Source organism: Patagioenas fasciata, chromosome 1, assembly GCF_037038585.1.
Source record: "Patagioenas fasciata isolate bPatFas1 chromosome 1, bPatFas1.hap1, whole genome shotgun sequence".
NCBI classification, from domain to species: domain Eukaryota; kingdom Metazoa; phylum Chordata; class Aves; order Columbiformes; family Columbidae; genus Patagioenas; species Patagioenas fasciata.
In genome coordinates this window covers 75,113,230-75,137,262 of record NC_092520.1, presented here as the reverse complement: position 1 = coordinate 75,137,262, position 24,033 = coordinate 75,113,230, and the positions used below count along the sequence as shown (strand labels likewise).

Here is a 24,033-nt window from a genome sequence, read left to right as displayed (position 1 = left end):
TTATTGCTCCTCTCTTCAGTCTATGTAAGTTATAGGTTGTCTATTCTGCCTAGTCAGTGATGGGTCATGTCTTCAAAAATCCATCAAATGTGCCTAACTGCACTAACAGAGCTTTAAAAGAGGGCATAGTTCAAAGACACATCTGGGTACTAAAATTTCTGTTAGGAAGAATGATACAATGATGGTGTCTGGGTTAAATTTACTGGTGTTTGCTGCTGTTGTCCTCCTGCATGTTGTTGTTTTGTTACTGATCTCCAGAGAAACTTCATAGTTACAAGTTCCGCTAAGAAACAAGACCCCTTGAATACAAATTTATATGAGGTAATTTTCTTCTTCAATAATTGGAGATTACCTCACCCAGTCTGCTTGTGGCTTCAGCTTGCTCTTTTTATCCAAATTCTTTTTGGTGTCAGCTCAACTAAATTGACACTTATCCCAGAGACAGTGAGACTAATTGTCCTAATTAATACAAGTGGGCCCAGGTGGGGATAGTTAGAGCTTGAGACCAGTCAGGTGGTATGGGCAAAAAGCCCTCTGGCATTGGAGAACTAGTACCATAACAGAGAAGGTGGTTGTACCTAAGACTGTAATGCTCTTGTGGCAGGTTTTAGTTATTTTATTTCTGCTTGAGTTGTTGTGTAATGTTTGTTTGATATATGGATTTTCATGTATTAGAGGTGGTGTGTGTGGGAGGAGGTTTACATTAAAGAAAAAGCTTCCTTTTAAAGAAAAAGCCTTGTCCCGTTACTCTAGCCTTGTAGCTTCTGTTGATCCTGAAACAGTTTGTAGTCTATTTCTTGCTGTGTTAGGATGTACTAGATTCGTCTAGCAGCTGGAGGTGTATGAATTGGCTACCAAGTGAAGAAGTATTTACAAGGGTGAGTGTACGATTGTGTCGTGTTTCTGCTGTGCTGTAGCTCTAAAATGAAAGCTATGACAATACTAACAAAGTGCATGAAGGGAAATATTTTTTAATGGGAATTTTTCGTGGAAATGGTTAAAGCAAACTTGTAATCTTTGAAGGTGTAGTTTTTGTGTAGGGGATGGCAGAATGTTATACTCTTCTAACAAGCAAGCATCTATCACTTCATCACTGTTTACTTTACTTCTTGATCATGCTTCTCCATTTCTGAGCTACCTTTATGTCAGTAGCTGTCACCGAAGACTTCTGCTTGCTCCTTTGCATCTGACAAAGATTCTAAACGGGGCAAATTCTGCTTGTTGACTTTGAGAGTAGATTTTTAGCCCAATTTACATAGATAAGATTTGGCGTGTTATCCTGTCCCAAGTGTCTGTTCAGTGAAAAACATGCAGTTCTCTGTGTCTCCTCTCATTTTGTTTGCCAGCAACCTGGCAAGGAAAACTCTTTTCAAGTCTTGACCTGGCTGATGGCTATTTGAGGGCATAGAAAAAGGGAAAATAAATAGCAGTTACAGTAGTCCAAAAAACATTAATTGGGAAGGATTGAGACTAATATCCTGCAGTTCATTATCACCTTCAAGAATCCCATTGAACTGTAGTTCTAACCACCACACGTTTTGTTTTGTTTTATATCTTTGGGGTAAAGGTCACAATCTTCATTTTTGACTGTAGGGAAAATAACTTTCCAAAGCCAAGCAATAATACTGTTAAAAAATAATGGGAATAGGTCAGCCAGTGCTTGCTATGATCCCATAGCCACAAGACAATCTTTCCCTTCATAGCAGTTTGGCTGCAGTATTGTATGTAACCCATGCCGATGCTAAAAGCAGTATGAATTGTATACGTCTTGCACATCAGTTTCACTGTCTTAAAAATGAAGGGTTTTTTTCTTTTTCCCCTTCCTTTGAAGTTTTAAAGCAGAACTTGCTGGTGACCCACTTTTGCTAACAGTTCTCTTAACTAACCCCTGTACTCGCTTATACTTTTTTTTTTTCTTCCCTCTTCCACCCACTGTCTGTCTAGCCTGGTTTAAAATTTTTATATATGTACTTTTAAAAAATTGATTAGTTGGAGAGCTGCCCGTTCTTCTGCGCTGTATAATAAGGATTTAAAAACTGCACACTGAATTCTGTATAGTGTAATTAAAACTGACCCAGATTTGGACCTGAGAACACCAGGACTTAGCCAAACTTGCCATGAGCTGAGTTCTGATGGCAGATGGGAGCTAATGAGGACACGCTACACTCCAGAATTTCCCAGCTGCTTGGCCCCTTTTTGTACAAACAAGGTTTGGAGTGAAGTCCCAATCCCAAGAGCATGTTCAAGCAAATGTACTGCACCCAGCGTTCTGGGAAACACGGCAGTGCTGCTGTCAGGCTGCTTCAGGAAATCTTTGAGGCATTATTTCCAAAGGGCTTTTACTGTGTGTCTTGATGTCGTGCATGTGCTGTTTCCCAGCTTCCATCTTATCCTAGGCTGTGGTGATGTGCTTCAGACCCTGCCTGAATGTCCTCCCCCAGTTTCAGTTGGAGAACTCCCACCCTAATTTAATGGAGTGTTAAAATCCCAAAGTACTGGTTCTCCCTTCAACCTGGGGTTCCCTTTGGTGGATTCAGTGTCCTGGGACTATTCAGGCAGATGTAATTGAATCAGTTTGAAGCAGCTGTAGCTGGCATGTGGTCTCTCAGATTGCTAGCACCTGCTTGGTGGTTTGTTTTTTTGTTGTTTTGTTTTTGTTTTTAACTCACTAGAGTGAAAATAGTGCCAAACCCAGCACTGGTCTTGGAGCTGGTAAAGCACTCTCGGTCCTCTATCGCTTTCCCCTTCTAGTCTAGCCACCTCATTACTGGTGCCTGCAATAATGTTGTTGGTAGCGAGCAGAAACAGATTTATGCTTCTCCTCCAACTGCCTCCCTCTCTGTCCAGCCAGTGCACTGCCAATACCGACTCTCTTCTTCATAAGCCGTGAGACTTAATTGTGCTCAGGTGTGGAGAGCGTCTGTGCCTTCCTTAGAAAATTGGGCAGCCCATGGTTTGCTGTATCAGATGCCCGCACCGAGTTTATCTATTGCTCTAACAGTCTATCTGCTGGCACGGCAAAGTGGCTGTGTCTAACAAATGACCAAGCAATACTGGGATGTTCTGTTCAATGCTTCTGATTCCTTCCTCTGGTATAGTGTACATAGATTTTGCTTAGTGCGTTTCTACTACAGTGTAAATTTTAATAGAGTAAGATTTCAGAAGGGACTGTGAGTCATTTGGTTGCCTCCCTGTGTCATGTGATTTATTGTAATCAAAGTTCAAATTGAACACAACAGTGCACTTGGCCAAATACAGTAACAGCACATGATGTAGTTTTCAATGTGATATTACAAGATGGCATATCGAAACATTACTTTTTTTAATATATCCCTCCACTGAATTCCCCTTACTCTGCACGTAAAGTTTATGTCCCTCCCTGCCCCAGAGGCAAAAGCTCTATCTGGATTCTTAATTCCAGCTTTTTTTACCTTGGTGCTACTTTAGTTTCTGTTTCACAGACCACAGTTTTCACCTTTGTCTGGAAGGATGCCACTCTACTTTAGGATCCTGATAGTGAGGAAGAGTGAGACAAGAGTAACTGTGAACTCTTATTTTTTTTCTTTGGCTTTAAATATTTGTGTGGGCTTCTCTATTGCAGAAATTCCTACATTAGCCTATTCCAGTGCTGCTGGTTTTTTAAATTTATTTTATTTTCCCCTCTTTCCCCTCCTTTGTTGGATGTTACTATATATTTCTAAGGCCGAGAGGGCCTTGTCCTCAGCTGACGTACAGGGGCTTTCTTATTTCCTGACAAACCTTTAAAAACTGCTGTTGCAGGCAATTAGAAGTAATTTCCACAAAGTGTTCCAAGCAATTCTGAAGCAGTTTCTTTCTCTCCTTTTAACCTATATCTCTTATTTATATCACATATTAAAAGATTATGTGATTTGCCTGTAGATATTTGTGATGTAAGCAAAGTCATTCCTCTTGTGGAATATTTCATTGCTTCTCCAGCCAATGTGCCAGTCTGCAGCTCTCTGCATTTTGTTGAGCTCAGGCATTTGTGTAGCGTTGTTGAAGGCAACTTCTCTAGGGTCTAAAGTACACTTTTGATTCAGTGGAACTGAAATGCCAGTTGATGTGTATAGAATGAATTGTTTCTGCTTTTTCAAGGGGTGCAGTGTAAAGTAGATGCTTGCCTTTATCTATTTGTTTTTACAGTAATGGAGGCTACTATTTCTTCCTTTAAGTTGCATTAAGTGTGCCTAGGTACAAGTAAAACAAGGTAGTTTATCAAAGTGTCTGTGAAAGTGATGCAGCTAAACATTTTTATAACTGTCTAATGGAAATACGAAGGAAGACAAAAGCAGGAATTCCAATTAAGCCAGAATTGTTTTTACTAATCCAGCAAGGTGATGTCACCACTTGATTTTTCTCTTGTCCTGTTGTGATTTGTAGTGGTTTGTTTGTTTGAGGGCTTTTTTTTTTTTTTTTTCTTTCCATCCGTGCTCCCACTTTCCTACTCCTTTCTGGTTAGTTTTTCAAAACATCTACCAATAAAAACATCAATTTGTAATGATAACATTTGCAGCTCTTTGTAGTCTGGAAGTGCTACAGCTACAAATATAATCTACTGAATAAAATGTCATCTGCCAATACTAAGAGGGGACAGTACTAAGGCTTAAATTAAGAAATGGCTAAGGACTGCAGCTCTCAGTTTTTAGTGATATTGTTGCAAAGCGGTTTTGCTATAAGCAGCAACAATTGTTATGAATTAAATAATGGAGAATAAATATGGAATATTTATCTTTTTCAGATGTTTTGGGTAGCCAACATTCATGTTGAGATCAATAGAAATATGGAAGGGAAACTGTACTTGAGACCACAATGAATATAGCACCCATGGGTATCTAAATAAAGAGCAAATCAGAAAGTGGTGTTCGTATGCAAAAATAGTTGTTATTGGTGACGGGGGGAACAAGCAAAGAGTAAGTATGCAAGTGTCTATCTTAGGATTTCTTGATGCCATTTGTAGCCAGCCAGAACAAGAAAGCATCTGCCACCCTTATGGTTGTCTTGAAAATAAATATAGTTTTAGGTCAGCAGCAACTGCTAGCTGACATCTTTTATTCCTAGATTGTTTTTTCTTGTACTAAAGTTTACTTTAGAAATGTAGGCACCAAATAAGTGTGAATTCTACGCTAAGTACAAGAGGTAGTAGAAAACCAACAGGATTTATGTTCTTAAGAAGTCTGTGTGGCATAAGTGAAGAGAAAAATATATAGATGTTCTTTTCAGTCTGCTAGTATCCTGACTATACGAGTTGTGAATTAAGTGGTGTTTATAGAGCTGAACCATCCCTTTTATACATTTAATTGTAAGGTATCAGTTTAGAGACTCTATACATCTTTTACTTGGATACAGCTGACCAATTTTATGTGGAGTATTCTAGCTTTTTGTGCACATGGAATAGAGCACTTCCCAAACTGAGCTATAGTAGTGACTAGCACAGGAGTGTGACAGAAAGGACGCAAAGGAAGTTAATAAATTGATAATGAAGTGGGATTATAAAGGATTGAGCATGGATATTAGAACCATTTCACACATACTTTTTAATCACTACCACTCTGCTCTGATTCTGTCTAGTGATACCACCCTGAAGTGTGTTTTTTGATATTTGGAAAAAGACCATTTAACTTGTAGGTTATTGGCAAGCATGTCTGCATCCCTGACAGAGGCAAAGAGGTTAAATGAATGATAGAGATGCGATTCTTCTGTTTGCCATGCACGTGGTCCCTTTAGAAGAGCCTTTCAACAAGTTGACAAAAATATTTGGAAAACTTGCAGTACTGTCTCTGTCTATGACTAAAGCTTTTATTTTCTGGGGTTTTTCATTCCATCACTGAGTTAATAAATATAAAATATCAAGAAATCAGTGACCAATTTAACACTAAAGTGAATATAAAACATGCTGCATTATGCTTTTAAGTAATAAATAAAGCTGTGCAAGGGAATCAAACTAATAGAAAGTGTAGAAGAGGAAATGCTAAGAAAAAGAGAATCAGCTCTTAATTTTGGAGTATTTTCAAGAAGAAATCCCTGCATAGTTTTTTCACAGAATCACAGAACGTTAGGGATTGGAAGGGACCTCAAAAGATCATCTAGTCCATTCCCCCTGCTGGAGCAGGAACATCTCGATGAGGTTACACAGGAATGTGTCCAGGCGGGTTTTGAATGTCTCCAGAGAAGGAGACTCCACAACCTCCCTGGGCAGCCTGTTCCAGTGTTCTCTCACCCTTGCTGTGACAAAGTTTCTTCTCATATTTAAGTGGAACCTCCTGTGTTCCAGTTTGTACCCATCGCCCCATGTCCTGTAATTGATTGTCACTGAGAAGAGCCTGGCTCCATCCTCGTGACACTCACCCTTTACATATTTATAAACATGAGTGGGGTCACCTCTCAGTCTCCTCTTCTCCAAGCTAAAGAGACCCAGCTCCCTCAACCTTTCCTCATAAGGGAGATTTATGTTAGCCAGACAATTTATTGTAAGAAGTGTGTCTTGTGTGGTGCACATAACCCCCAGCTGCTTCCTGAAGCTTCAGTTTTTGCTTTTCCCAAAATCCCATGCTCGACAACTGGACAGAAGGCTACACTGAATTAAATTTTATTGTTCTGGTGTTCTCCATCCATTTGCAATGCACATAATCAGGAATTCAGCTGTGTCCCAAGAAACCTGTTTAACCTAACGAGAGCAAATAGCAATGGGTGTTTCTTACTTGGGACAGCATTGCCAATGTTTCTGCTTAATTGGGGCATATTTGGCTGGTTCTAGTACTTCAAGTGGTTTTTAAACAGGTGTTTAATGGGTGTGGAATTCTGAACTCTGCCCTTTTGATACAGAAGTTGCCAAATAAAGATTAACAGACGTCTAAGGATCTAATGCAGAACAAATAATTTTTATCTTTGTATATTTATTCAGCATAATTTTTACTTTAACTTTTAAGTTGCGGGCAGGTGGGGGATGTTTCTTCTCATAATTGAGAAAGTCCATTAAACAGGAACAACAGGATGTCTAACAAGGTGTCCTAATTAAAATTACCCTGTAATTTGAACAAAACATTCATTTGTATGTAGCTAAGGTTGACCTAAAACCCATCTAAATCAGGAGAAATTATTATACAAATTTTTTTCCTGCTGAAAATGAAACTTAGCATTCTGCCAACAAACAGCATGATCCTGTTATTATACAGTATTCAAGAGTAAGGATTTTCTCTTCAGCGTTAAAAAAATGTTTTGAGAATATTTAAAAAAGATTTCTCTCCTACCTCCACCCTTTGATAGCACTCATTTGTGGTTGCGTTTCTGCGATATTTTGACAGCTGGGACCATGTCGTTCTGTGCACACTGTAAGCCCATCTGAAGCCTTTGGTGGTGGCCAGTGTACTAGTGATCTAATAGGCAACTGAGATAGCAGCTGCTTAACAGGACTGGTTGGCTCAGACTTAACTTTGGTATCTGCAACTACACAGTTTCTGACTGGCTTGGAGTGCAAGCTGAGTAATTTTGTTATCTCGGGGAGCGTGGGCCTGCATACGTAATCTAGGCTGTATACACAACTAGGTAGATTTTACTTTTGTGTGTAAAAATGACCTACTTGTGTTCTAGCTGTCATGCTTTAAAATGCTGGTAGAGGCAAAATAGTGTTTAATTTAACTTATCAAATCAAAGTGAATTTTGGAAGAATTTGTTACCTTCAGAAATATTGTTTGTATCCAGAAGGGAATTCTCAGTATCTTTAACTTGACCGAACTGCACAAGCTGCAACTTGTAGAAGTTGGTTCCCAGAGACAAGGTGGTGGAATTTTGTTGCCGCCTGCTTTCTGGGCAGGCTGGGAAGGGAGAGTGTTTTCAAAAGCTCTAGAAGCTGACCTGAATGTGCTGCTGGTGTATTCAACTTAAAATCATAGAATCATAGCGTTGTCTCAGTTGGAAGAGACCCTCAGGATCATCGAGGCCAACTATAACCTAACTCTAGCACTAAACCATGTCCCTAAGAAACTTGTCTAAATGCCTTTTAAACAGCTCCAGGGATGATGACTCCACCACTTCCCTGGGCAGTCTGTTCCAGTGCCTGACAAACCTTTCTGTAAAGAATTTTTTCCTAATACCCAATTTAAACCTTCCCTGGCACAACTTGAGGCCATTTCCTCTTGTCCTATCACTTGTTACTTGGGAGAAGAGACCAACACCCTCCATGCTACAGGCTCCTTTCAGGTAGTTGTAGACAGCGATCAGGTCTCCTTTCAGCCTCCTCTTTTCCAGGCTAAACAGCCCCAGTTCCCTCAGCTGCTCCTCATCAGACTTGTGCTCCAAACTTGAACTACTTCACTATGATCTGAGCAGATAGAGAATCACGCTCTTTTTTGATAATCCCGCCCATAATGTCTAATACTAAGTGTAATGAGCCAGATAAGTACACAAAGTGGAACTTCATAAATGCCAAAATTTAATAAGGTGCAAGAGGAGCTACTTTCCACCAACATTCACCCCTGAGGCCTGGTTATAATTCAGGTATAAAAATTCTGACTGCAGTCTGGAAAAGGTGGGTATTGGTTGTTGTCCTGATGAAAGTGGATGAAGATCAGGTGTCCACAGTGATTCTTTCAGTTCTCTCAGTTACTGTAATTTCCAAAGATGATGAATCATCTGTGGATGATAACTGGCTAGTGAAGCTGTTCCTTAGTGACTCCTTCTCCTCAAGAAATTGTATATAATGATACTGGTGATGCCTTATTGCCACAGGATCTCTCTCACATAGGGTTAAAAATGTTTCAGTTTTTGAAGATCTCACATTTGAACCATGGAGCAGGCAAGCTAAAAGAAGAGACTTGGACCACAATGTCTACCGTATTCAGCTGAAATCCAGAAACACATCCCACAGCATCTTGCACAAATGTTTGGGCAGAGTGACTTTAGATATCCTAATGGTTAGAAAGCTGAGTTTCCAGTCAGGATGGAATTAATGCTTGTGCTTTGGAAAAGTAGCAAAAGAAATACTGAGTACTGTAACTGTAGACGTGTAAAAGAGAATTCCTGCTCTTTATTTCCAAATGTATTTTCTGAAGTCCTTGAAAGATTTTTCAGGAGCTTCTGGATGTCCTGGTAACGGTGGTTCTTAATCATGAGGTTTATCGTTTGCCTTTGGCAAGAAAGCTCAATTCTTTCCTTTTGAATGTGGGACCTTGCCTTATTGCCTCAGGGAAGTATTACTGTAATGCATGTCACTTGAGGCTAATTCGACCTGCCACTTGGAAATTGCCCCTGGTGCAGATTGTAGCCATGAACCATTATCTCAAGCTATTTTTCATCAGACGCACGCTCCATCTGTTCCGTATGATCTGCATAGCCCACTAGTTTATTTCAGGTTAGCGTGAGGTGGTGGCTTTTTTGCCTATAAAGCCATGATTGGTTTGGCTTCCAGCTGTGTGACTGGAGCCTTTCTTCTATGTCATATACCAAAGCAGCCCTAGACATCTCAAGATGTAGATCCACAGCAGCTTAAACTGATCAGTGCTGAGGCTGCTCTGTTGCTGTTTCTCCACCTCCAGAGTTTTGCTGCCTCTTTAACTCTGACCCGTAAGTTTCATGCCTGGATGTTGAGCTGCGACTGGGGCTTGATTTGGATGAAAACAATGGAAAAGAAATTTTCATTCAGCTGAAATCTCCCTCAACCATACAGTTACCCTGTAAGGTATGGGCTCAAGGATGGGCTCAGGGACATGTGGACAGGAGAGAAAAGAGGTGAGGGAAGCCTGGGATTGGGGCAGCTCCAATTAAAATCAGCTTATATCGTAGTGCAGCCACACTCTTAAGGTTCCGGAAATAATATCCCATTGATTTCAGCAAGATACAGCTGTGTGCATAGGATATGATAGTTAAAGGTACTTTAGCTTAGGAATTTACTTTCTGTACTGTTTGCTAAAGCCTGCGTTTTGGTATGCATCAGAAACTCCAAAGATCACACACCTCAACCTTTCCATCCTTTTTTCCATCCTTGAAAAGGGGAAATGAGATGAAGGCTTGATTAATTTCTTTTATGAGGTTTGGTTGCTATATGTCGTTAGAAGCAAATCAGGCAGGAAAAAAAAAAAAACAAACATTTTTGTAAGCAGTAGGGAATTTTCCTCTTTGAAAAAGAGCTAAAACTTCATTAACATTTCAGCCAGCTTTAAATTAAAATTTGTGTCTGAAAATAATCTGTAATGTATTTTGAGTTCCAGTGAGGCATGTCAGGGCAGTATCAGCACAATTTTCTTCCATATGCAGCTTGTGATGTGGCTCCTGTATCTTCTGTCCCAGTGTTACTGTGCCACACATGCTGGTGTGAGACTGCCCATCAAATTAACCCTTGGCCTTCTGCTGATCATATGGAGCTGGTGGACCACAAACCAGGGCAAAGTGAACGGAGCAGATGACTGCTTGATCCTAAATACTACACCTGCTTTGTACACAACATAACTTGACCTAATTATTTTTACCACATGTAGTCCTGTTCCCTCAGGGTGCAGTGTGTCTGCTTACACTAGACAAGGTTGCACTTGTTATGTTTCTGTAGGACAGGCCCTTATAACATACCGTCAGAGTGACCGGGTTGTCTTTCTCCCCTGCCTGTGCTGCTGAATGTTGGCACTTTGCTTTTTCCAAACCAGGCAGTACTTGGTCTGCCCCACTGAGCAAAAGTCACTGAGTGTGATGCTGGGAAGGGGAGAGTTTGAAAGTGAAGCCAGCAGCAATGGTGTGTAGGTAGTGACAAATGGCAGACCATTCCACGTCACTGGATTTTGCACATTTGAGGGGATGTGGAGATGTGCAGCATGCAGCCTGAAATTGTGGTGTTTTGTTGTTTTGGTTTTTTTTCTCTTTCTCTGCAAGGTTTTTATGTCAAGTCCGCATGGATTAGGTTTGCAGCTGTCCTCTGCAATCGGTGCTCCCACTGCAAAGCCTTTGGAGTAAAACCCTTTGCTGATGTGTCATGCTTTTGGTAGGGCCTGTATGGAAGTTTTTGCCAACTGTTTATAAAGGTTTTTTACTTCATGTGAGATCTTAAAGATCATTTTGTTCTCTTCTTTTAGGGAAGTAGAGGGCTTGACACATCCCTTACATCCTGCGTTTACTCTGACCACAGTCCATCCCTGTTCTCACAAGCGGAGCTCAGCCCTGCTTCCCTTCCTGTTGATTCCCAGTCAGATACATGGTAAGTTTGCATTATCTCCAGACTTGTTGCCACAAGGTAAAATTCTGGCAGACACTCTCTGAAATCCATTAGCACTGGGCATTGAGGGCAGAGTACTTCATGCCCATCAAAGATCGTTCAGTTGTATTCCAGGCTGACTGCAAGGAGAGGAAGATAGTATTGAATTAGCATTGGAGCTGAACTTCAGCATAGAATGTTATAGGAATAAAATATGAAGTAAAATATGTGACAGAATTAAATCCATCAGTTCTAATAAAGGAAACAGAAGAAAGCAAAGAAATCTTGGACCCCTAAATCCCATTAACCAGGCCAGAGAGAGAATGTGTTAAAAGGGAGCTGCACTGTATCTTTTTTCATTGTTTGATGAAATAATCTTTTTCACCCTTTAAGTGGTGTGTTTAAAAATCCTGGTGTTTCTGAAACAAAGAGAATACACAGCCACCGAGCTAGCTGGTTTTTATACCTTCCTTTTCTTAGCATTGTCCTTCAGTACAATACAGAGCCATTTCTTTGTTCTCACAAGCTAGCAGCTAAATTGTATGTAAATGTATGCAAATTAGATGCTGTCTAATAAAGAGAGTCATTAGATGGAAGAAATATTTAGTTTAGGGGGGAAAAAGAAAAGAAAGCAGGTGTATTTTGCAATAGAAAAATGTAAGATTGCAAAAACCCCTCAAACTTTGGGTGAGGGATTTTTATAAAGCCATTAAAATATTTTCTAAAAGACTTGCCCTGCTCTTGGTCCTTTTTTCTGCCCCCTTTTTGTGTATATATATGTACACTTCCGTAATTTTTTCTTCAAACTCACCTTGGCTGTGCTATGTATGCATACTTGAACAGGTGTGTAAATATTGTAATAATAAATATTTGATTTCTTTAAATCATATAGCTATGAAGTTACACATATGTACCTTGTATTAGGGTGTGTTTTTTGCTTACTGAGTATATACAGGTGGAATCCATGTGGTAAATTTTACTTTCATGGGTTGATTTATTCATCATATGCTCTGACTGGATACCTTCTGCTCACTACATCGTCTTTCTCCATTTTATTAACCCCCTTCTCAAGAATTTTAAAGCTTGTTTGTTTTTCCTTCCCATTTTATTTGTTGACTAAGCCTCAGCACCAGTTACGTTTCCATTCTTGCACTTGCGTTTTCCACCAAGTAATCCCTTTTGAGGTATGTACCTGATTTAAGCCTGAAGCAGCAGTGACCTTTTTAAACACGATGAAGTCACAGCTTTACTGTCAGGTGTCAGAGTGCTAAGATGCTAGGAATGTGCAGCTTTTTGTCATCCAAAGCTGGAGATTTCTATGCCTGTGGATGCAGCACTCTGCATCCATCTAGGCTCTGAAAGATTTAAAATTGATGAACCTTATGTTCTTGCCACTTCTAAGGAGATAAAATTTAAGACTTTAATCTCTCTACTTTAGAATCTGTAGTCTCACTCTTTGAGCTCCTCTGTTTGGGTGGGTTAGTATACATAGATGACATGGCTCAATTATTTTAAAGTCATTGTTGCATTTTGTTTCTGACGGTCAGTTATCATGGTTCAGGCAGGTGAGCTGATAGCTGTACATCGACTGGCATATTTTTCCATTGCAGTTTTGCAAGTCTGGAAGTCTAAAGACATATATGTATATGTGTATAAAATATATGTATATAAAACTAATGTTGTTTAAATATTTACATATAAAGCCAAGGGATTGGCTTCCTTCCCAGAATTACTGGAACTACCTTCCCCAGGAACATTTGGACTTGAAAAATCTCTACAGCAACACTTTTCTTCTGGAACTAAACAACTTGCGAAATGAGTGACTGGCTCTGTACCCTTTGCTGTTCATATGTGTTATTTTACTTGGGGAGGTGGAGAGGCCTCTGTGCATGGGTGATACACTTCCAGTTAATTACAATAAGATTATTTTTTATTGCTCTTTCCCCCCTCCCGGTTTCTCATTGGCTTATTTTATGACAGAGTGTTTATGAGAGAAACTCTAGCACAGTGGGAATATTTTTGTCATTGTTCTAGGACAGGTCCATGCAATGTGCCACATCTGGGCCACGTGCAATCTGGAGACAGCAGTTCCTGTCTGGACAGCTGCAGAGCAGGCAGACCGATCACTTAGAATGAACTGACTCCCCAGTTGCCCAGTGTCCTAACCACACTGGCTGAGCAGACAGCAGAGAAACTGTAATTTGTATCTGCTACCTGATGGGAAATGTAGGCAGGGTCATTGTAAGGAGGTGGTGCAATATTGACAGTGAATACTTGGGGTGCTTTTAAAGGTATAATAGAAGATGTAAGGTGAATATTGCTCTGTGGGAAATGCAGGGAAAATGTGAGCTATAAGGATGCTAGGGAGAGATGAGGTTGATAAAGTGAGAAGAAACACAGGGTGTAGTGGTGAGTATGAGGGATGAGGCCACGCTAGTGAAGAGAAAATTTTAGTGGTTTACCCACTCACTTGGGGCACCACTCTTCTAGGCAGTTGTGTATCAAATTTCCAAAGAGAGCTGAGTCACTAGTAATGCAGACATTTAATATAGATGTTTTCATACAGGTGTTTTTTAATGCTGAAACCCTAATTGGGAGATTTACACTGGAGGTGGGACAGGCTAGCAGATGAAGTACGTACCTTCTGTGTCTCACATTCTTGAGCAGGATGCAAGACATACATACAGATAGGAATGATGCTCAAATGGGAGAAGAGTGCTGCAGGCTTAGGGGCAGAAATCTGATTAATTTTCCTCTCCAGACTTCCTGTGGTCTGGAGTAATTGTTTAGGGCCGGAGAAAATTCAGCACCTATGTACTTTTGAGGATATATGTGTTACTACCTTGCCCATCTTGAGAATAATGATAATACAGCTTTCCTACCCTTGCAGTACAATCCGGAGGATATATGCATTAAAGGTTGTGAGGCTTCTGCGTCCTGTGATAATGAATCCAAAAGCAGTACTGTAGACAGGTGTGAGACCAGTGGTCCATCTGGTCAGGCATCATCCTGTTCAAAGTCTTCAGCTGCAGCAGAGGGGGGCACAAGAAATCCTAAGTCATAACAGTGAAACAATCAATATTTTCACTAGTGATCTTGAAAGTAAATGAGAATTTTTAAACTTGTATTTCTCAGGAGCTTGTGCATCTTTAAGAAATAGTTTTGAGAAATAAAATATGCCACACTAAACTAATCCTAGAGCTAACAAATAGGCATTGGGACTAGCAGCTTTTGCTATTACCTACTGCTTATTATTGTTATTATTATTATTTCTTTTTAATTATGCAAAGTGCTAATCAGTTTGATTATGCACAGTGCTAATCAGGTTAATTATGCAAAGTGCTAATCAGTTGTTCTCTAAGCACACAAGGAGAGCAGAGGTGCTGGCAGTGAATGGTGGTTCTAGATGGGGGTAGTCACGGCAGTCATTCCTTGTTAAAAGAGGAGTAGGTGAGATGACAGGGGTTTTTGCTTCCATTAGAAAGTAAATTAAAAAAAAAAGGCAAGCCATGAGGGTGATAGTTCTGGTGGGATAATGTCTTCTTTCACAGCAAGGCAGACTTTTTACCAAGCCAGCTCATGCTGTTGGATAATTTCTGGAGGAGTTTTGAGTGCACTGATTGGCAAATACATTACAGAGAGGTCTTGTAATGGGTGGGGTACAAGTTGCCCCCATTTGATAAGTTGGTATGCATAACTAGAAAATCACAAATTAAGCGAATTTGCTCAATCTGGAGTAGAGTCACCCTTTAAGCACTGGCAAGTAGGATATTGATAATGCAACATGAATAGCAGTTGATCATATGTTTGTATGGTTGAAGGTACTGCATGAGTATACAAAATGTGTATCATTCAGTGTAATGCCCTTACAAGCTGTAAGAACGTAGGGTGCCTTATCAGTGGAACGTACATTAGACTGTGTTTCCTTTTCCTCTTTAGCACTACATTATAAACTAGAATTTTGTGTTCCTGGGAAACAGGATCTGTTTTCAGTAAGCTATGTTCTCCTAACAATTACTGAAGATTCAGTGTGCCTTTCTTACTGTACTCAGTGTCTAATATCTAACCAGTATTCCTTATTTGATTATGTTTCAAGTGTTGGTGTGGGATACATAAAGATTACTTTTTTCAGTTAGTAATGGAGATAACACTCCCAGAGCAGAGAGCTACTTGCTCATAAAAGTCTTGGGTAAAGGATCTTAAGAGATTTTTGAAGTCATTAAAGCAAAAGACTGCTCCAACATGAGGCCATCAATACTAGAAGGTTACTGCACCTACAATGCAAGAGAAATTTTCATTGAAAAATTAATAATTGAAGGTGCTCAGTTATGGGGAATTGTGGCAAACTTTCAAGTATATTTAAGGTAGGAAGTGAAACAAAGCACCAGTAATCTATGTCTTGAACCATAGCCTGAAAATCAGTAATACTGCTGCCTTGGCTTTGTGACTGCTCCACAAGACACTGACCCATGAGACAAGTTTACTACCAGGTGTGTGGTCACAAATACTCATCTATTCTTATGCATTCATTCCGGTGTTAGAAACCCAAACATGCCAATGGTCCACCATCAAGCCTACTGCCTTAGATCTGGAGTATGGGAGTATGTGATGCAAATATTCTAAGCAAGAGGGAGATAACAACAGACACCAGTGACTTCGAATGCTTTCCTGTCTGATCAGAATGCTCTGAAGTCAATGTGCATCTTCCCATAAACTGATGGTGGACCAGGTCAGTGCTGCCTCTAGGTGCTGCTCCAGAAGAACTTGGTCTTTTCACCTCAGACCTGAATTTGACTTGAAGAGTCCAGTCCACAACCAGACTACTTCCATAGTTTTACTGATTTGTTTTCGCTTATTGTCAGTGGCTCTTTCAGTGCACTCCACTTCTCCCTTATCAGCTCCTAGAGATGCAATAGGAGAGCGTGTATGATCTACCAACATAGGAAAAACTCCAGCTTCTTCATGTAATCCCTTGGCATCACACAGCCTTGCAGGAAGCAGATGCTTACTTATTGTTTGCAAAAAAGTGAAAGTCACACATGTTCGGATTATATCTCTCTCTTTTGGAGGCTGGACTTACATAATATCAAAAGGGAATCAGTGTGAAAGTTATTGTGATGCTTTAGGTATGTTCTTTGCTATCATCCACATCTTTTCAAAGGGGAGCTTAATCCTGTGGAAAGAAAACCTCAAAGTTTTTGTGTTCCTGTGAGTTCAAGGGTCAGAGGAGCCTTGAAAGGCCAATAGCATAAACCACACACTGATAGTATTTGCATGTTAGAAATGTAAATCTACCTGAGGCATAATCATAACCTCTATTGAATTTCACCATCTCTGATGGCTGTCCTTCTGATGAACTCAGGAGCTAGAAAGTGAAAACTCTCATTCTGCTCCCATTTCTACAGCTTTCTTTGTAACTCTGCTAAATTACATTACCTTGCTCTGCTTTGGTTTCTCTTGACATTACGGTATGTATAACAATATGAACCTAATGCAGGGGCATGGTTTGTAAGGCAAATGTATTGTTTGCAAGTGCTGTGGTATCTCTGGATTAAAGGGTTTGTAGAAGTGCAGTGTATTATGGGAAGTTACCTGTGTTATTAAGAAGCATCACCAAATCTTGTGATATTGTGTAAATTGGTGCAAGATAGCAACTGAAGTAGTTTGTGTATTCCTAAAAAGTGAAATAAGTGGATGGAGAAAACTCAGTTGCCTTGACATTAGGCTAATGGGTTAGCAACAAATGAAGAAAGCCCAATAAAGAAATCTCTGCCTCCTGTGCTTTAAGAAGCAGTTCTCAAGAGAACAGAGAATTCTTTTGCTTGTGTGGTGGAAAGTCATTGCTTCAAAACTCCTTTTGCATCTTCTTGAGGACCCGATGGTCTTCAGAGGTGCTGGCCAACTGCGGCTCAGCTCTGTAGCAGCTGAGTCTGCTCATTGGCATTCACAGAACCGGGAGCTGGCAGGAAATTAATAACAAAAAGATTTTAAACGTTCAGCCTGACCTTTTAAAGTTACCAACCTGCATTCAGGTTACAAATACATGGCAATTTCCTCTTGAGCTGCAAAGACTCTAAATGTTAAATCAGTAACTCGATCAGACTAGCAACCCTTCTCTCCTCTCTGTTCTCTCGTGCCCAGCTGCCATGACTGGAGTAAAGAAACAAGAAAACTATCTAAACACATGCATAGCTTACTGTGACACAAGTACTTGGAAGAAACCCCACTGACATAAACTAACACAAAGTGACACTTTGTTTAAAAAGTTGTTTTGAATGTCTTCTCCCATTGATCTTTTGCAAGGGAGATAAATAAACACTGTGTGTGGTGCAGGCAGGCTGAGTATTTTTTCTCCTGCGAGTGTTTATACATGCTCTGGTGGTTGTTTGTATTGCTGTTTGTTGACGGTAAATTCAAGACCTGTATGTTTGTAATGTATACATTTTAGAGGAGTGGTGCAGTTTTGGGTGTATGGTCAGGGTAGTGCTTTTTATGAACACAACCAGATGAATAATGGGTAGGGTTTGGTTTGTTGTTTGTTCGGGGTTTTTTTGGTTGGTTGGGTTATTTCCCCTCCTTGCAAAATAGTGAATTAGTCTTTGTGCTCCCAGTGAAAGAGGAGGCTGCGGTGGCAGGAGCTTTAGCTAAGCAGGACCTTCTGTGCTCAGATTAATGCAGGTAGGTGCACAGGGAAAGCCATGTAGTATTTGCCTGGTAGGAATCAAGTCAGTTTAGCTTTTCGTCTAATTAAGAAACAGGTCCGTTAGGCTTCCAGTTTGTTTGGTAATGATGAGGATAATGCATGTTTTCTCTCAGGAGGGAGGGACTGAAGTTGTTACAGAAGACAAAGTTTCTGGTGGCAGAGACCCCTCCTGCCCCTCTGTTCCTGTTTCACAGTTCTGTCCTTTGTCTTTGGACAAAATCTTCACTTTTTCATTTACTGTTGTTGTCAGCATCTCAATCCCTAGGACAGTGGGAGTGTGTAGAAGATTTTTGGGAATTGATGCAGGCACTTCTTCATCCACCAAATGGAATGGGTGTGACATCCTGAACAAGTTTTGTGCAGGAGCACTTCAGCTTAATCAGTCACCATTTCTCCTGTTAGGTGGTATTTTACTTGAACCTGTTTTTCTGTCATGTTGGTGCTAGTTAAACTGACACGTTTCTGATGTTGCAAATTGTTTAAAGCCTGCCTAGTGTTTTCTTTTTTGCTCTCTCAATCATTCACATTATGTACATTTATTAGATACATATTGTACTTTCTTGCAGCTACCCTTACAACCACCTCTCTTGTTTCCTTATACCCTTGTAGTCAATTCTATTTTAAACATAATTTTTTGGGAGAGCTGCTTCTGTTGCAGGTCTGCTGTTTACAAATCTAATGCTAGAGGAAAATGTTTGGTTTTGCCCATGCTAACATATTCTGAAAACATTTTCTAAGAGTTCTTGTGCCTTCAGGGTGTGGAATGATGCTTTGAAAAGAATCAGCTGAATGACCTTTGTGTCAGGGAGGTATTTTTTTCCTTTTCTTTTTGACACTTGTGCATCTCACCACTCTGACAATTAGCTGTTCCATGAAAATAAGGAGCACCTACAACTATTGTCAACTTCTTAATTAACTCAAGAGGCAGAAGTCTGTTTGATGGCCCTGAAGGCTGCGATACTGTTGGTGGCCACAAAACACTGATACGTCGATGTGTAGCAGATTCTCTTTTTCACTTGGCTATTTGAAAATCCAGGGAATTAAATACACTAAAAAAAAGTGAAAGAATATTTATTTTATCCAAAGTCTAACCTGTGAATACTAGAATTAAAGTTTACAGGGCAGCCTTAGTTCAACTTCCCTGTTCTTTTCCAGTTTCTAATTATGTGATCACATGCTGTTTTCTGTGGGAACCAGTCTTCTCATTGTACACCTGTAGACCTCGTCTGAGGTTGAAGAGAGGTTCTTTAGTAAGAGGCTGTTTTCTTTAAGATCAGTTGCCTCACTTACTGCAAACACTGGAAAATGTTTGATATATGAGGCAGGAGATAGCAGAAAAAGAAAGGTTGCTCTTATCCTCAAGATTACGGTGAGAGCACACATGTGCTTAAAGCAAAAAATGTGCTTGAGTTGCTTGTAAAATCGGACATCTTTAGGTGGATTACAATGTAAGCTAGTCTTTCTGCTTTCTCTTACCAGTTCACTTACTCCTTTTAACCCTTCACTATTTCTACCTTTTAAAACATTATATTCCTTTTCCTTCAAAGAAAGAAGAAAGTCAATACCAGTAGTAACAGCCTACCATGGTCTTCTTTCTCATCACTTTACTGATATACAAAAGGCACTTTTTTTCCCTCCCGCCCATAAAATAGCAATTTCCGGGATTTTGACTTTCAGTTCGTAGGAAATGCACTATGTTCCACATTATTCACTGACAAAAGTGCACACAACTCTTCCTGACGCTTTGACAGTTTAGTTGGAGATGCTGCTCTAAGTAGAATGTGTCTGGCTGTAGCCAGGTCTGTTTTCTAAGCGTTGGGAATTCAGCTGTTTCCTTGTGAATTCATCTTTTCATATTTTATTACTACGAAGAGAACACAAAGAGTGCTTGTTTCTTTCTTTCTCTCCTTCTCTTTTTTTTTTTTTCCCTCCAGTTGACACAATCAGTATTATTTGAAGGAAAAAATTACACACAGAATGGGAAATAGGGTGGGAAAATGTAATAGGATCTGCAAATCTTTTCTGTCTTGTCTGAGTAAATGAGAGCTGATGAGAGATGCAGCACAATGAGGGCTAGGGAATGCTAGCTGAACTGGTATATAAAGATTGATTCATTTTGCTTCATTTCATTTTACTGTATTGAATTTGAAAGGGAAAATTGCAGCGGACATGAAAGTTTGCTGTAGAAACACCTGAAGTTGCCATATCCTTGACATGAACCTGGGCAAACATGAAAAGGAATGTTAATTAAAGTGGTGCATGAAAGGTGGAGGTGGGCTTCTGGAGCTACTTTTTGAAGAGTGCCCTTTCACAAAGAATGACCCTGTCTCTAGGATTGTTCTGCTGCTTCTGTTTTTAATCACTTTTATCACAGTATCACAGTATGTTTGGGATTGGAAGGGACCGCGAAAGATCATCTAGTCCAATCCTGCTGGAGCAGGAATGCCTAGGTGAGGTGGCACAGGAATGTGTCCAGGTGAGTTTTGAATGTCTCCAGGGAAGGAGATTCCACAACCTCCCTGGGCAGCCTATTCCAGTGTTCTGTCACCCTCACTGAGAAGAACTTTTTTCTCAAATTTAAGTGGAACCTCTTGTGTTCCAACTTGATCCCATTACTCCTTGTCCTATCATTGTTTGCCACCAAGAAGAGCCTGGCTCCATCCTCGTGGCACTCACCCTTTATATATTTATAAATATTAATAAGGTCACCCCTCAGTCTCCTCTTCTCCAAACTAAAGAGACCCAGCTACCTCAGCCTTTCTTCATAAGGGAGGTGCTCCACTCCCTTAATCATCTTTGTTGCCCTATGCTGGACCCCCTCCAGCAGTTCCCTGTCCTTGAACTGAGGGGCCCAGAACTGGACACAATATTCCAGATGGGGTCTCACCAGGGCAGAGTAGAGGGGAAGGAGAACCTCTCTCGACCTACTAACCACCCCTCTTCTAATACACCCAAGGATGCCATTGGCCTTCCTGGCCACAAGGGCACAGTGCTGGCTCATGGTCATTCTGTTGTCCATCAGGACCCCCAGGTCCCTTTCTCCTACACTGCTCTCTAACATGTAATTTCCCAACCTATACTGGAACCTGGGGTTGTTCCTGCCCAGATGCAGGACTCTACACTTTTCCTTGTTAAATTTCATCAGGTTATTTATCATCCACTTAAGTTACCAGTTTGAGGTGTCACTGTGTGGTGGGTTTTTTTGTGGTTTAGGGTTTGTGGTGTGTTTTTTTTTGTTTGTTTGATCGGGTGCTTTTGAGTCTAAACCATACAATTTTCAGGCAATACTTTTTGCGGGATTATCTGGCGGCATCGTTTTTGCATGCAGGCTTTCAAGAAGACTGGAAGGAGATTGTTTCTTCCCCTTTTTATGCCCACTCTAAAGGATCATCTCGCCTTTTCAAATGGGTATAACACAGGCTAGGATAAAACTTCAGGGAACTTGTTCCTATGCAAGGTTCTACTACAGCAATGCTCTTGTCAGTAGATAATTTTACCTTGCATGTTACAAGCTGTAGGGCCTGTATACAACTGGAGTGACTGTACATCACTTGCTGGAAGGAGGAGCTGTAGTTAAAACCAGATGTGAGTCTCTTTAATCTGAAAAGTTGATTTTTGCAAGTTATTATGATAGGCATGGATAATTCCCCCAAAATGGAGAAGATAGGATTTTTTTTTTCCTAAGTCAGTGTCAGACATGGAGGTCTGAAATAATGCAGCATGAACAGCAAACACTTCTGCATACAGTGTCTGACAACACAGATTATAAGATTTGAAACTCCTGTAGGAGTCACTACTCTTGGGAGATATCTTTGATGATAAAACTTATAAATATTAAACTTTTTTTCTAACATAAATAGGCAGATTTTGATGTTCGGAAGTAAGATTCAACATCCTGTCTTCAGAGTCCAGCTGGTGACACCCCAAGGCAGGTTCATGTCATGAGCAGGTTTTAGACTCTTCTCCTGGGAAAGTTTTTTAACTTCTGGGTTTTATTAAGACAGGCATGCCTGGCAAGCAGTTTGCTTTGTGCACTCATTCCCTTACCAAAGTCCCTGAGACTGAAGAGGCTGGGGTGGGGTTGGTGGACATAGGAAGAAAAACAAAGCGGGATGGTTTTGCTTTTCTCCAATCAAAAGGATGGTTTAATGGCATTGTCTAATACAGCTCTTCTGCCACTCTGAGAGCCAGGGAGAGACTGGGTCGTTTTTTAATTGCCACACCCCCAGTGATTGCTGGAGAACATCTTTCCCTCTTAACAAAGATCTAGCAAGTGCAAGGGCATCTCTGGATGCGACTCATTCCCAGGAGCATCTCTTGAGCTCAGTACCTAAAATCGGGGTGTCACTAAGTGCCAAGGATCCATTTTTTTCCCTGGCTGTGGTCTTGGAGGTGGAAGGGGTCCTCACTTTCCCCCAACCCACCAAGTAAACCTTGGATAACTGAAGAAAAGTGAAGGAAAAAAAACCAGTGCTTCCCTTTCTGGCAGTGGGTAGCACATGGAAGAGGGAGACAGTGTTCCCTGTCTGATAAGCAGATATAATGGCTACACAGCATTAAGAACAGACGTGAGAATTTAAAAGGTGGTTGAAATCCAGAATGGGTTGGGGGTTTGGGAGGCAGGGTAAGGAAGAGTTGTGTATAGCAACCAATCTTTTCTGCAAATTATTTTAGCCAAAGTCTTCATGCTGTGCAGTCTGAATAGCTATCCTATCTCATATACAATAGTAATTCAAGGAATATTCTTTTTAGCAGAATAAACAAATTTTTGCTGCTTGACATGTGAAGTGCTTGTACTAGTAAATTCCATAGACAGCTTCTTCCCCCAATATTGTTTTGTCTGATTATACAGCCTTGAAAGTTTAAAATTGACTGGTTTACTGTAAGAAGCATTAAGTAAATGCAGTCTCTCTATTTTTAATAACAGTAGCTCAAATTTCATGTGAGATCACACTAGTCCTCCAGTGTAATTAAGTTTATGGTTTTCTTATGCACTTCAAATGCCTGTGATGTGTAGTTAATAGTATTTTTCAGACAAGTATTAGGACACCTCGGCAGTGATGCCAGTGTGGGCTGGTGTCTATCAGCAGTGCAGACACGAGAAAGTAATGGAAATTGCAAGACATTCTGCTATAATTTGTCTAAAAATGTGCACAACAGCAAAGCTCTTTTACCTGAGTTTAGAAAGTGATAAGACTCTGAATTAGAGTGAAGGTTCATAAATGAACAGGGCATGAAACAAGGTTTTCAAGTTTGACTCTAAGTCCAGTGTTTGTTGAGAGTGAAGTATGGCTGAATATCTAAAACCTTCTGCATCTTGGATTTTATATCATGCCTGTACCTCCAGTCTGGTTTCCACTTCATAAATTTTAACTGTAAACTGATAGAAGGCTGTATAGGGAGTTTTAGAGAAAGGCTTTGGATGAACTTTTCATCAGTGTACATATATGAATACACATAGTTTGTTGTTTAAAGGAATTGTGATTATTCAATACAAGAGCATTCTTTTTTTTTAATTATTTCTAAGGAAAGAAAATTATACTAAAGATGCCTAAGAATTCCAATGAAATGGCTTGAAATTATTGAACCAAAAATATTTCATTTAATTTAAACTGGTGGAGATTTTTTGTTTATTTCTAAGAAGTTTTGAAGATGAAGGCCAAAACTTTGCATTCATGAGGAGGAAGAATGTTTCTGACTTGGCTTCATCCAACATGCTTGTTGAACACTACAAGTTACAACTATACTTATCTTGGTTTGCATGTAGAGCTGGATATGCACTTACAGTGTGTGTCACAGCTCTGTAAATCACAAGGTGATGTGATTATTCTGATATCTTGGAATGTCTGTTCCTGAGTCTGTGGCATCAAGATTTTGGGAGTCTTGAGGTTCAGCTGGGTTGTGTATTGAATTGTTGGAATCGAACCCATAATCCCTTTCTGAAACAATGCCCTCTGATAGCACGTGAAAAATCCTCTCCTCCTCTAGAAAGCCAAGTACAGCTTGCTTTATGTGAGTGTTTAGGGACACAGTGAACACAAATAGGTAATATGTGAGACAACCTCTTAGTGACCTTCTTTTTAGCTCATGAGCTACCTCCTGTGCAATGCTTAGCTGTGGTGTGGGGACAGCAGAT

The 24,033-nt window shown here is 40.2% G+C and overlaps 1 protein-coding gene across 4 annotated transcripts in view; it reads left to right on the top strand.

Annotated features, from left to right (window-relative positions):
- ZBTB20 (zinc finger and BTB domain containing 20) overlaps positions 1–24,033 on the top strand; it is a 490,245-nt gene that overhangs the window by 115,656 nt on the left and 350,556 nt on the right. For all 4 annotated transcript variants that reach the window (XM_071809214.1, XM_065849469.2, XM_071809203.1 and 1 more), the window contains one exon: positions 11,076–11,197. The gene's annotated coding sequence lies outside the window, so the exon portion shown is untranslated. The remainder of the gene's footprint in view (positions 1–11,075; positions 11,198–24,033) is intronic.